This window comes from Camellia sinensis, chromosome 2 (assembly GCF_055761805.1).
Source record: "Camellia sinensis isolate YWXY chromosome 2, ASM5576180v1, whole genome shotgun sequence".
NCBI classification, from domain to species: Eukaryota; Viridiplantae; Streptophyta; class Magnoliopsida; order Ericales; family Theaceae; genus Camellia; species Camellia sinensis.
In genome coordinates, this window is record NC_138962.1 from 194,253,867 (window position 1) to 194,265,292 (window position 11,426).

General features: G+C 35.7%; 1 pseudogene across 1 annotated transcript; it reads right to left on the reverse strand.

Annotated features, from left to right (window-relative positions):
• Positions 1-268: 268 nt before the first annotated feature.
• LOC145819342 (26S proteasome non-ATPase regulatory subunit 2 homolog A-like) lies at positions 269-4,385 on the reverse strand (annotated as a pseudogene). Its single transcript, XR_014360223.1, has 11 exons — positions 4,293-4,385; positions 4,074-4,214; positions 3,889-3,993; positions 3,289-3,510; positions 2,939-3,052; positions 2,638-2,853; positions 2,483-2,542; positions 2,269-2,382; positions 2,057-2,142; positions 1,017-1,125; positions 269-892 (listed from the first exon to the last, which is right to left on the reverse strand). The product of XR_014360223.1 is annotated as a 26S proteasome non-ATPase regulatory subunit 2 homolog A-like (transcript).
• Between the last annotated feature and the right edge of the window lie 7,041 nt (positions 4,386-11,426).

An 11,426-nucleotide genomic window follows, 5' to 3' on the forward strand; every position in this document is an offset into this window, starting at 1 on the left:
TAAGCATTGAGATTGTCCATACACCACAATGTTCACTGATGGCTCTCTTCACTGCTTTAGAATGTGACTGGTGCACTGAAATATGAAACAAAGTCGAATCATTTCACTCAAAACCATTAGTGGCAAATTTATTACACTCAAATCATTAAATTAGTCATGAGAAAGTCAACAAAATGCTTCTATAATGAAGGTACCAGTAAACAAGATCAGAAACCTTGACCTCCTTCCCCCACCATCTGCTAGTGGAGAAAGAAAAGAAAAATATATATATATCCATCCCTACAATAAAATACCCGAGTAATGCACAATTAAAATCTTGAGATTGTTAACAACTCTCTCCTTGTATTCCTTGCCGCTTATTCTAGCTTCTGTAGGAAGCAGGTCTAGCTTCAATGGAGTCTGCAATCAATCGGAAGATGGTCACACGAGGGTGAGGAAGATAAGAGGAAATTTATGCACCCAACAGACTGATCTATAAAACCAAATAGACAACAAACCAGCTAGCAAGTTTGATGGCATTAGTATTACAACAAATGCTAATAAATGCATTCAGGTCATAATATATGCTTAGTATCTCACACATAGAACAATACGGTACGTGCATTATGTTGCAATATGTGATTTGTTATGTCCACGTTCTCATGAGATTTGGTTGTTTCTCTAGGCTTCAGTCTTGAATAAATTCTACACTAGCAAGGGATAGAATGTAGTACTTCTCAGTAGCAAGCTCCGCTCTATCACCAGCAGCCAGAAGAACCGGTGTTGAGTGGGTCTGGAAACCAGTAATGGTCTTGGGTCGACCTGCCTGGCCAACAACATCGACAGCTTGGCCCACCCGCACAGGTACTGACAGAGGTTTCAAGTTCTCATCTACTGTCAGTAGCATTCTTGGCTGTAGTATTGAAGGAAATATATAACATAATCAACCATTAGTAGTAGTGTGTTAACAGCCCAATCATTAAAAGCAATAGAGAGTGGGATAGAAGTAGACAAACTGTTATAAACTGAGACCAAACCTGCATTGCCAAAACGAGGAAGTAAAGAACATAATGATATTTCCCCAATATGATCGCTTTCATATCAAGACATGCATGCAGTAAGGTTACTATTCCAGCCAGTGCCGTTCTGGAAGAAAAAGATGAAATACATACAGAAAGTGAGCCGACAGAAAAGCCAGAGGTATGACTTAAAAATACTTCTCCTCACAGATACTAAAATTTATTTATTCATTTAATTGCAGAAAAGAAGGCTAGATCATAATCTAAAAACTTCATATTTGTAACCCTGTCTCCCAATATGCTTTATCCCACAAATTATTTATTTATTATTTTTTTATAAATAAAAATGTTTTACTCCACATGACAGCCTTTTAACAGCTTTGGACAAAATAGCCACATTACAGATTACAACAGTAAACAAACTTTGCAGACAATACAGATCATATATTCCTTTAGCTCTACTGAATGATTTACCCTGTCGAAGAAGTGAATGCATGAAGCATTTGACACCATTCTTAACCCAACAGAGCTGTAAGCTGAACTTATTTGGATCATCTGATTTAATCCTCTTCCAACACTCGGCTGTATCTAAGACCAAAACTTCTCTTATACAAAAGATGCTCATAGGATGACGAATTTTTTGTTTGTTTCTAGTGTGTTTGGAAATTCCATATGAATGCTATTGATTCATTTCTAGAATTCCATCACATAAATAATGTGGAATAATTCTTCTTTCAAAAATAAATCTCTTAAATGGGAAACAAACCATTGTTCCCCTGTATACGGGATATTAACTAAAAGCGGAATGAACCACTTGAAATGGTAGGTTTAAACTACATGGACTAGCTTAGGTGCCATCAAAATTCTAACAAAAAACCTTTAGATTCAACAGAAACATCCCAATTAACGGGTCAGTCCTGATGTGAAAACTACCACTTTGGAAGAAGTCTCCCATTGTTGAAACTTGCTCATCTCCCGCTGGATATGTATGTATGTGAATCAGTTCTAACCCACACCCTAAAATTGAAAAGTTAATATGGGGGAGAAGAAACACTTACGGGGATAGCAAAAAGCGCTCAGAATGATATGGAGCAAGAGTCAACAAGCCTTTTCCCAAATGTACAAGACCCTGGGCAATTCGTACCTGCACAAGTGGCCAACACAAATCATTAAAACAGAACCCCTTAAAAAAATAAAAAATAAAAATAAAAATAAAAGAAAGAAAGAAAATCTGAGATGCACTGTGGAACAAATTCCAAGAGAAACTTACACAAAAAAGGAGGCTAGCTTCTTTGTAGTAGTAACTCGAAAGATTGCGAAGCATGCCAGCTATTCTAGCGTTGTTGGTTCCAGCACCAATCAACCCTAAGGAGATGACGCCAGCCTATAGAATCCAGATAAATATGTCAAGATTTAGGCTGTAACTAACAAGGAATCGATAATACTAACTATAGTCCTAATATATTATATGAAAGAGAGAATACCATTGCTACTTCTGTATCTGTATCGTGACTAAGTCTGTTTAATGTATCCATAACATTGACCTGGTTAGAACATCCAATTCATAAATTAGCTCAACTGCAATTCAAACACCAGTTCCAAGGTTGCTCAGCTTGGAAAATATCACAGGATAATTTACCTTAGGGTTTGATATACAAAGAAGACCAAGAGCCAAAGGAACAGCCCTTCGGATATTCTGCTCTCCATACTGTAATAGATGCTCTAATGAGCGAATAGCCATTTCAAGTCCCAATTCTTCAGCCATTGCTACCATAGCAATTCCAAGTATAGCTGGTCCCTGATGGGTTTCTCCCTTCTCAAGATGTTGGGCACATTGACCAAGAAGGTGTTGGACCTATGTGAAAATAAATAGTAGAGTGAGTTATTTCATCTACATAACAGTCGACTCCAATTTAAATTAAAGGGGTTGGAGTAAACACCTTGAGCACATTCCCAGTTCCAGCATAAGCACAGGAAAGTAGGGTCATGTCATAATATTTCCTAATTTTCTCATTAAATGTCTTAGAAACCTCTGTTGTTGCCTCCACACTTTACTGTTAAATGACACAATGGGATTCCAAAGAAAAAAAACACAACAAAAACGAATGATGTAAATAAGAATCAAGTCCAGAGTCTACAAGGTGTTATCAACAATAAATAAATAATAATTTTCAGATGCACCACCAAATTTTTTTTTTTTTTAAATTATCACAATTTGAAAAAGAATAATCTGTGATAAAATAGAAAAAAAAAATTAAAAAACGCCCCACAGCTTGCATTTTTTAGTTACCTGCTTCCCAAGGTATAGAAGGCCAAGGCCAAGAGGCAAAAGTTGAGTGAGGGGCTCCCCCAATTCTGATTCACTTCGGTCCATTAATGCAAATATAATTGCCTGAGCAACCTCTTCATTACAGGAACCAACATATACCAAGGCCAATGAAATAGCAGTGAACGCAATCACATCAAGAGGCACTTTGTTATCTCCAAGGATAGGAGTCAATTTACTACGGATCTGACAAATGATTTAGATTAGTCCGCTGCAACGAGAAATAAACATATCAAACAAAGAAAGTAGAGGAACAAGTCAAATGATGTTTTTGCATTCCACAGATACAAGATAATTAACTATGGAACTGAGAAAAATTATAAATTAATCAACATCAACTTTAATTAAACATGTTGTACAAAGAGAAGGGAAGGTATCTTCCAGTACTCATCAAATTTTATCTCTCCCTCTCTATTTGTGTGAATTCTGTAACTTCTGTGATGAAATTAACAATCTATGGTAGAATAGACAGAATGATTCCACTGATGTGCCTCTTGAATCAGACATAGTATTGTTTCCATGGCCTACCAAGAAACCACTAGTTAAAAATGCAAGGAACCTCACCTGCTCATTTTGGGCACCAGCATAAGCATGGCCCAGACCCATTATTGCACCGATTCTGACAGAAGAATCCTCTGTATCTATATAATCAGCAAGAAGTGCCAATGCCTGAAAAAAGAAAATTTAGGATTTCCAAATACATAACAGTCACAGACTTGTGTATAGAAAAATGCCAAAGTATAACTCACACGATCACAGTCATTCTTGATACCGCAGTTCACAATACCAACTCCCAACAATGCACCGGCTATGACATGGTTGTCATTACTGTGGAAATACTAGTCAAGTTGGGCAAGTCCAGAATCAACATCCCAAAGCAGAATCATACCCTATAAGGAAAAATGGTGATAATCCAGCAATAAAGAAACTTGGACCAGCAAATAGACTGAAAGGGGAGGGGAACATACCAAACTTGCTGCAGCACTGGCTTTTCCGTGTTCTTTATTCTCAACCTTTACAATTTCCTTCTTTGGCAAAAAGCCAAAATGAAATTTGTACATCTAACGTAGTTTATATGCATCGTTAAAATAAAACTTACTCTCCAAACAATTATAAAAGGAGAGACAACCTAAACATTTTCTTCACTTGAATCCTTCAAAACAGCTATTAAAAGAAGCCTTTTAGTTTTGTTGTTTGTTGTTGCAGTAACACTAGAGGGTAAGGTTTAATAAACTTCATACCAGCAGGACTGCTCCATTTTACACTAGAGGGTAAGAGTCTCTCTCTCATTTTACTTGTTTCTTCCAACCAGGACTGCTCCATATCAGCAGGATGCAGTGGTGGTGGGTCTATAGGCCACAATCTGTGGGTTGGTGCAGACCCATATTCTTCATCCTACCCAATGGTGACCAAATACCAACCAGTGGCCTGATTTAAGAATTCTCTTAATTAGAGGTATAGATTACAAGGATGAGTGCACTGTGGCATTAGTTTGCTCGTGGAAGATAAGGAGTTCCATTATTCATAAAGACTACTATATTATTCTAATTTGTTAACCACAAGTCTAACAGATATCTTAGTACAGTTTTCAACGTTCATATAATATTCAAATTCATTATAGGCTACGAACATATAATACAAATGACAAAATATAGCATGCATACATAGTCTAGTCTAAAAATAAGAATATACTAGTTGTTACCTTCCCTTCAAGATGCAAGCCTAACAGGTGCAACTTCACCCACATTCAGCAACCCATTCTCTTCCAGCAAGTATTGCACTCATATCATCTGCAGTTCAAAAATTCATCCCCAACTCCAAAACCTGCATTTAAAGATTTGTAATGAATCAGACAGATCCTTCAAGGTTGTCACTCCCGAAGTATTTATATCTGTCAATTTATTACTCCTAGATTCTAGTATCCGAGTGGCCTAAGAGAAAACGATGTAAGATTAACAAAATTAACTAACAAGTTTAACATATGAAAGAGACAACAGCTTTCAGTTCATACGTCATATTTACTAGCAACAAATGAAGAGACATGTTCCTCCATGCATCCCCATTGTTGCTGTTGTTGAGAAACTGACCCCAAGATGGTCTTGTGCAGCCTTTTAAGCTCTGATCAAGCTGTGAACCAAAATTCAGAAGCAGCCCTTGGTTTTCTGCTTCTAATTTATTTTTCTGATCTGTATAACTTTTAATTTTAGTGAGTGCCTGAAAGCAATGCAGCTAAAGCACAAGAAAGAAGCACATTAACGCATGTAAGGACATACAAGTTTGAAAAATTTGTGCTTAGTAGTTATGCTAGAAATTGAACTATGTAATTTGATTAGAACATCCTAGGATAGGGTGTTTGTTCATCGATGTCATGACCTTGTGATCTCCAAAGCAACAAAACAATGTTACAATATTCTAGTGTCACTTAAAGCTATTTCTTGTTAACCATGGAACCTTACTACTCAATTGTTTACTCCTAGCCAAGGGCTTTTTAGCCCAATGGTATTTACCCCAGCACTCTTATTTTAGTTTGGATGTTCAAACCTCGCTTTTTTAGCTCCTATCTATTCCACCCAGGACCACCACCACTTAGCTACTGGCTCTTTCCCAATACCATTAAGAGTAAGCTTTGGTAAAGAAAACCAGGTCCACTATTTGTTGCCTGCAAAGAAAATTTACAAGGTAAGAAAACTTCATCATCAGTCTGTTAGAAAATACTGTCAATTGCAGTTGTAGGTAGTTGTACTTGTTTGCATAGAAAGCTTTGGTAAAGAGGAGTCATTAAAATCCAACATTCAAATCAGAAATTAAAAGAAAAAAAACCTGGATAAAGGATGATTACATCTGAATCAGTGATCAGTCATGCAGTGTGTCAACTAGAAACTACAGGTTTAGTGGAAAACAATTTACCTCATACATAATGTCACTAGCCGCAGCTTCAGAATGCAAAGGCGATGGAAGTGAGTAGACTATCGCCTTCAAGATGGTTTTTTCCCTTTCCTTGTTTGTCTCCATTAGTGCCCTCTCTAACAATGCTTTTGCCTCTGGATTAAGCTCGGTAATGAACTTCAATGGTGATGGCCATATGAGAGGATCTGGAGCTGACGGGTTCAATAATGCTGCACATGCTGCATGCTTGTGCCTCAAAGCAACCATGTAAGGTATCCTCCTGCCAAGATATCAGCTGGTAACAATCGTTTCATTCACAAAACATTCGAAGCTAATGTCTCCACTCATTTAAAATACAAATAGAGCAAACTTCTCACAATATTGGAAGTATTAAAAACAGAAAAATAGCAAAAAAAATTTCAAGTGCAACTATGTCAAAAGTTCAGTGGAACTCCAGTGGTGATTGCCAAAAGGAAAATGTCAAAATGTCATTTTTTTAGCAATGTTGTTCCAATGGTGTAAATGCCATTTTGGCACATCTAGATCATTGCTTAATTCTGTCCAATGGATGTCTCACATCCAGACCATTGGATCAAAACCCTCTCTTGGGTAAGTTGAGTTGGCACAAATGATGCACAAGATTTGGCAATATAAGTTTTTAACAGACCTTTTGGCAGGCCACTAGAGAGGATTTCTTAGGTGCAGCCACCATATAATTTGGCAATAGCAACCATTATACAAGCCCATTGAAGTTGCTCCTTCTTAGGTGTCAACCATATCTTTTGTTAAACCATACTTGTCAAAGCCTCAATCCAAATTCTTTAATGCCATCATGTCATCGTCAACAATCTCAATAGGAACCAATTACTCCCGATTTTCGTTATGATTGAGCATGAAGGCTAATATTGTTTAACCACACTAGAAATACGTAGATTGTAGCACATTCAACTCCATAGAAAGGGAATAACAAGGGGGTTCAGACACTGCTATAACATTAATTCCATATTGAGTACTCAAAACTAATTTCAGCATCAAAGACCTTGAAATCACCTACTCCGTATGTCAGTGGATCTGGTCTGCATCAATTATCATATAGTTCTTTCTAAAGTCAGGAAAGAAAGAAAAACTAAAAAAATTAAAAACTAAAAAAATTAAAAATTAAAAATAAAAAGTTTACCCAGATGAATCTCTATGAAGTCTATCAGCCCCCCAAGCAAGTAATTCCCGAACACAATCCAATGAACCCCCACGAACTGCAAAATAAAGTGATATAATCCCAGGGAAACTGCAAATAGGACTCTTATAAATATTAATGACAAATTAAGAGTGCTATGACATTACACTAGAAAACCTTCAATAAGAGAGTTTTACCCATATCCTCTAGAAGATGCACAAACAAGAGCCCCACTGTCTAACAACATATGAACGCACCCCGGCCATCCTTGTCAGGCTGCCAAGTGCAATTGGGTTGCTCCATTTTTATCTCTTATATTCACAAACCTTGCGAATTCCCTGCCATCAACTCCAAATCAAACCAAACAAAACAAACCAAACAAAACAACCACAGCTTTAGCAACTTCATGGATATTCTCTACACACAAGCATATATGAGTGTGTGTGTGTAGAGAGAGAGAGAGAGAGAGAGGGTCACCAGGAATGTGCAACAGAGGTGGAAAGGGTAGCTGAAAGAATAGCTTGTAGGCAATCTAGATGGCCATAGAAAGCAACATAATGCAAACAGGTTTTTCCATAGAGTGAATCAAACATCAAAATCTAATGAAATTTCATACACAACCAATGATCAATTTATCTTCTACAATTCAACCAATGATAGTATTTTGTTTGCATAAAAAACAAGTATTGCAAGTGGGGGCGACATAGGCTAGCGGTAAACCAGGCCCCTACCGCACAACCACCGCATACTGCCAGCCATATATGTCTAAGGGCGGGCCCAAATTGCTAATGGTAGGGACAGAGAATAAGCACAGAATCAAAAAGTGAACAAAGACACCTCTCTACCTCTAATCTAATCTAATCTTACAGTGAGGAAAATGACAGTAACTACCAAAAATAATTGCCGAGACAATAAAAGAGATGTGTGCGGTGTGGAGGGCTCACTCCAATTGATTATATCTTCCTGTTATTTTGTGATGGTAATGAAACGGGATGATTCAAGATGCTTCACAGGGCTCACACTCTATTGTCAGCAATTGCACCCATGATTGCAAAAATTTCACAATGTGAATTGTAGGGAGTAATCATGACAACCAAAATAAATATTAAAAAATTAGAAGCACATCTGGTTATTTATAGTCACATAACAATAATCAAATTATTTATTTAAACATTGCCACAAAATCTTTTTTTGTATGAAATGGGGCTATAACTTAATTCTCATTATCTCAAAGAAGTTCGAGGCAAATGAACCCAAAAAAAAAAAAACTCATTTTGATATGAATGATCATCAGAGAAGTGATGAACCAAAATAGAGCCAGCATATTCAAATAGTTATCTTGCCCAACCAAATTGCCCATTTACAAGTTTATTTACTTTCATTACAAATCTTTGAGGGGCCAAGCTGTGTGAGAACATGTCTGTTATCAAATAGAATTGCAATCCACGAAAAATAATTTTAGTTTAGGTAATGGTCATAGAGCAACTGCAAAATATGCAATGGCCTTAAATAGGTCTAAATTCAATGAATTTGGCTGGGAAATTCATAACACGTCTTCATGAATAATTTGTAAGATTTTAATTTATCATAATCAAATCTTTCAAAGTCTATTACAAACAATAATTTACCATTTGTATTGCTAATCAGTGCTTGTTCATTGTTCAATAATTGCATCTACTACCTTTTCAATTTCATTAATAAGTGCTTGTTCATTCAAGCACTTAGTGCCAAACAATCAGGTTAACAAAGTGATTTTATTTATTTATTTATTTATTTTTTTTTGTAGGATACATCTCAGTTTTTTACCTTTAGCATCTTCTTTGCCTTCTCAATTTCAAGATGAAATGGATGGCTTGTAACAAAACCCCCTTCCATATTTCTTCTTTAGGGATGGTGACTTTCAACTTCACCATCAATATGTTAATCGGTTATGACTGAATATTTGTTCTAGCAATAATCTCTTGTCTCTTCACTTTATTTATTTATTTTTAATTTGCCTATAATTTTCTGTTAACACCAACCAGCTTTTTGACTTCGAATGAATAGATATAAATAAAATATATTATTCTATATTAAATATTTGTATATAAATTCTATTGGTACATTATAGTATTACCTTACCTGATTTTCTCTCAGTGATGTCAATTTCCAACTAGCCAAACAAACAGGCTTTGTCAAACGGGCCTTGTGATTCTTCATGTTTATGGTCCTACGATGTACAGTCTGATATAACATCATCTTTGAGGAGAACAAGTATATTCCTACAGGCTAAAGCATATTACTCACTAAAAATAGATCTAAAAGACATGAAAGGCAATTGTAAAGAAAGGAAATGACAGAGACAAACACTAAAAAGCCTTTTGCAGAGACAAACATGATATATATCAACTCAGAGAATAACAATTCCTGCTGGTCCTATTGTGAAAGTTTTGCACCATCGTTATCTTTACCAAAACACAAATGACAAAAATGCCTAATATATGGTTGGTCTAAATGAGAAATTTCAACGAATTACGAAAAAAATTTCTTAGAGGAGGTGGAAGGCCCCATGATCACATTGAAAGTCTATGATCCGTTTATATCTAAAATACACTTGACTACTACTGCAACCCGCATTACAACACGTTAATGACTGTTAATGAAAAGGTCTATTGTCGTGTTCACATTTTAATTTTTTTGAATTCATTGATCACAGTCCTATCACAGGTTCACCATGAATTTCCATAAAAGCAACATTTCATTTTATCAAAGTGAACAATTTTAGGGAGGTGGTTGGAGGTTTGGCAGTGACGGCTACAGGGCTAAAGTTATCCAGATTTAACTAAAAGATAAAATAGCAGGGAAATTGCATAACATGCCACAAAAAAATAGTAACTTTTTCTTATAATGTGTGCACTTTGTAAATCAATTAAGAACATTGAGACATCATTTAAGTGGCTAGTATAAAACATTTGTTTTATATTGACATAATGTTATAAAAAAGTACAACCTTTTTTTAAAAGCACATTAGACCTTTATACAGTAACAGAAAAATGTTATACAGCTCAACCACCCTTTTTCTACTCATTTTCTACCTACAAACCAATACAGACTAAAAATGCATCGATAGGTAATATTAACTCAAACTGTCTGATCTAATGCATGTATTATTCTTTTGGTTTATTCTGCAGAATTTTACAATACCTCTACAATTTTAATTTTTTTCTTGGGGGCAGTGTTTTTTTTTTGGGCTTGCCATGCCATTTATCACTTCCTTTACAATGTAACAAGCAACCTGAAAAAAACCACCAAAAAAAAAAAAGAAGAAAAAGATGCACACAAAAGAACATGCTCTTTAATCTTTATGATGACTACAATTTAACATGTCACATTTTATAATTTTTCAACTTCTCTTCACAAATTGCCCCTGCAAAAAAGTGAAGAAATGATATTGAAAAGAAAAACACTATCAAAATCATTTGCAATAGCTAAAACATTTAAACATGATAGATTAATTACATATATATATATAATGTTTATTTACCTTCATACGAGGACGCTTCTCTGCGTTGATCTTTCGAACTTCATAACGGATACCTTTGAAGAAAAGCCAGTTCTGCCTCTTCTCCTTGTACCTCAACACACTAGCTTCTCTTTTCCCTAACTTCCACTCCTCTCCTCCTCCACCTTGAAATACTACTTCCTCTTTTACCTTGATATTATTGCCACCATCACCACAGCCATTGCTAATGCTATATTCTGGAACTGTCCACAACCCTCCATTACTTCCCCAACCATCCTTCAACCCCTATAATTCTTTTAATTTTCCTCCAAAGATCAAAATGGTGGTACATATAATAGCTTTACACATTCACCAAAACATGAACATTATTAGACAAGTTTAATACAAATTTTAATGAAACAATTAAAGCTGTAATAGATGGGTTAGTAAATCATCTAAAGCCGCTACATGTATATATACATATATATTTTAGGGGGAAACTGAAATATTTCATGATTTTCAAAAATCATGGATTTTCAAAATAAGGGGTACTAAATAATA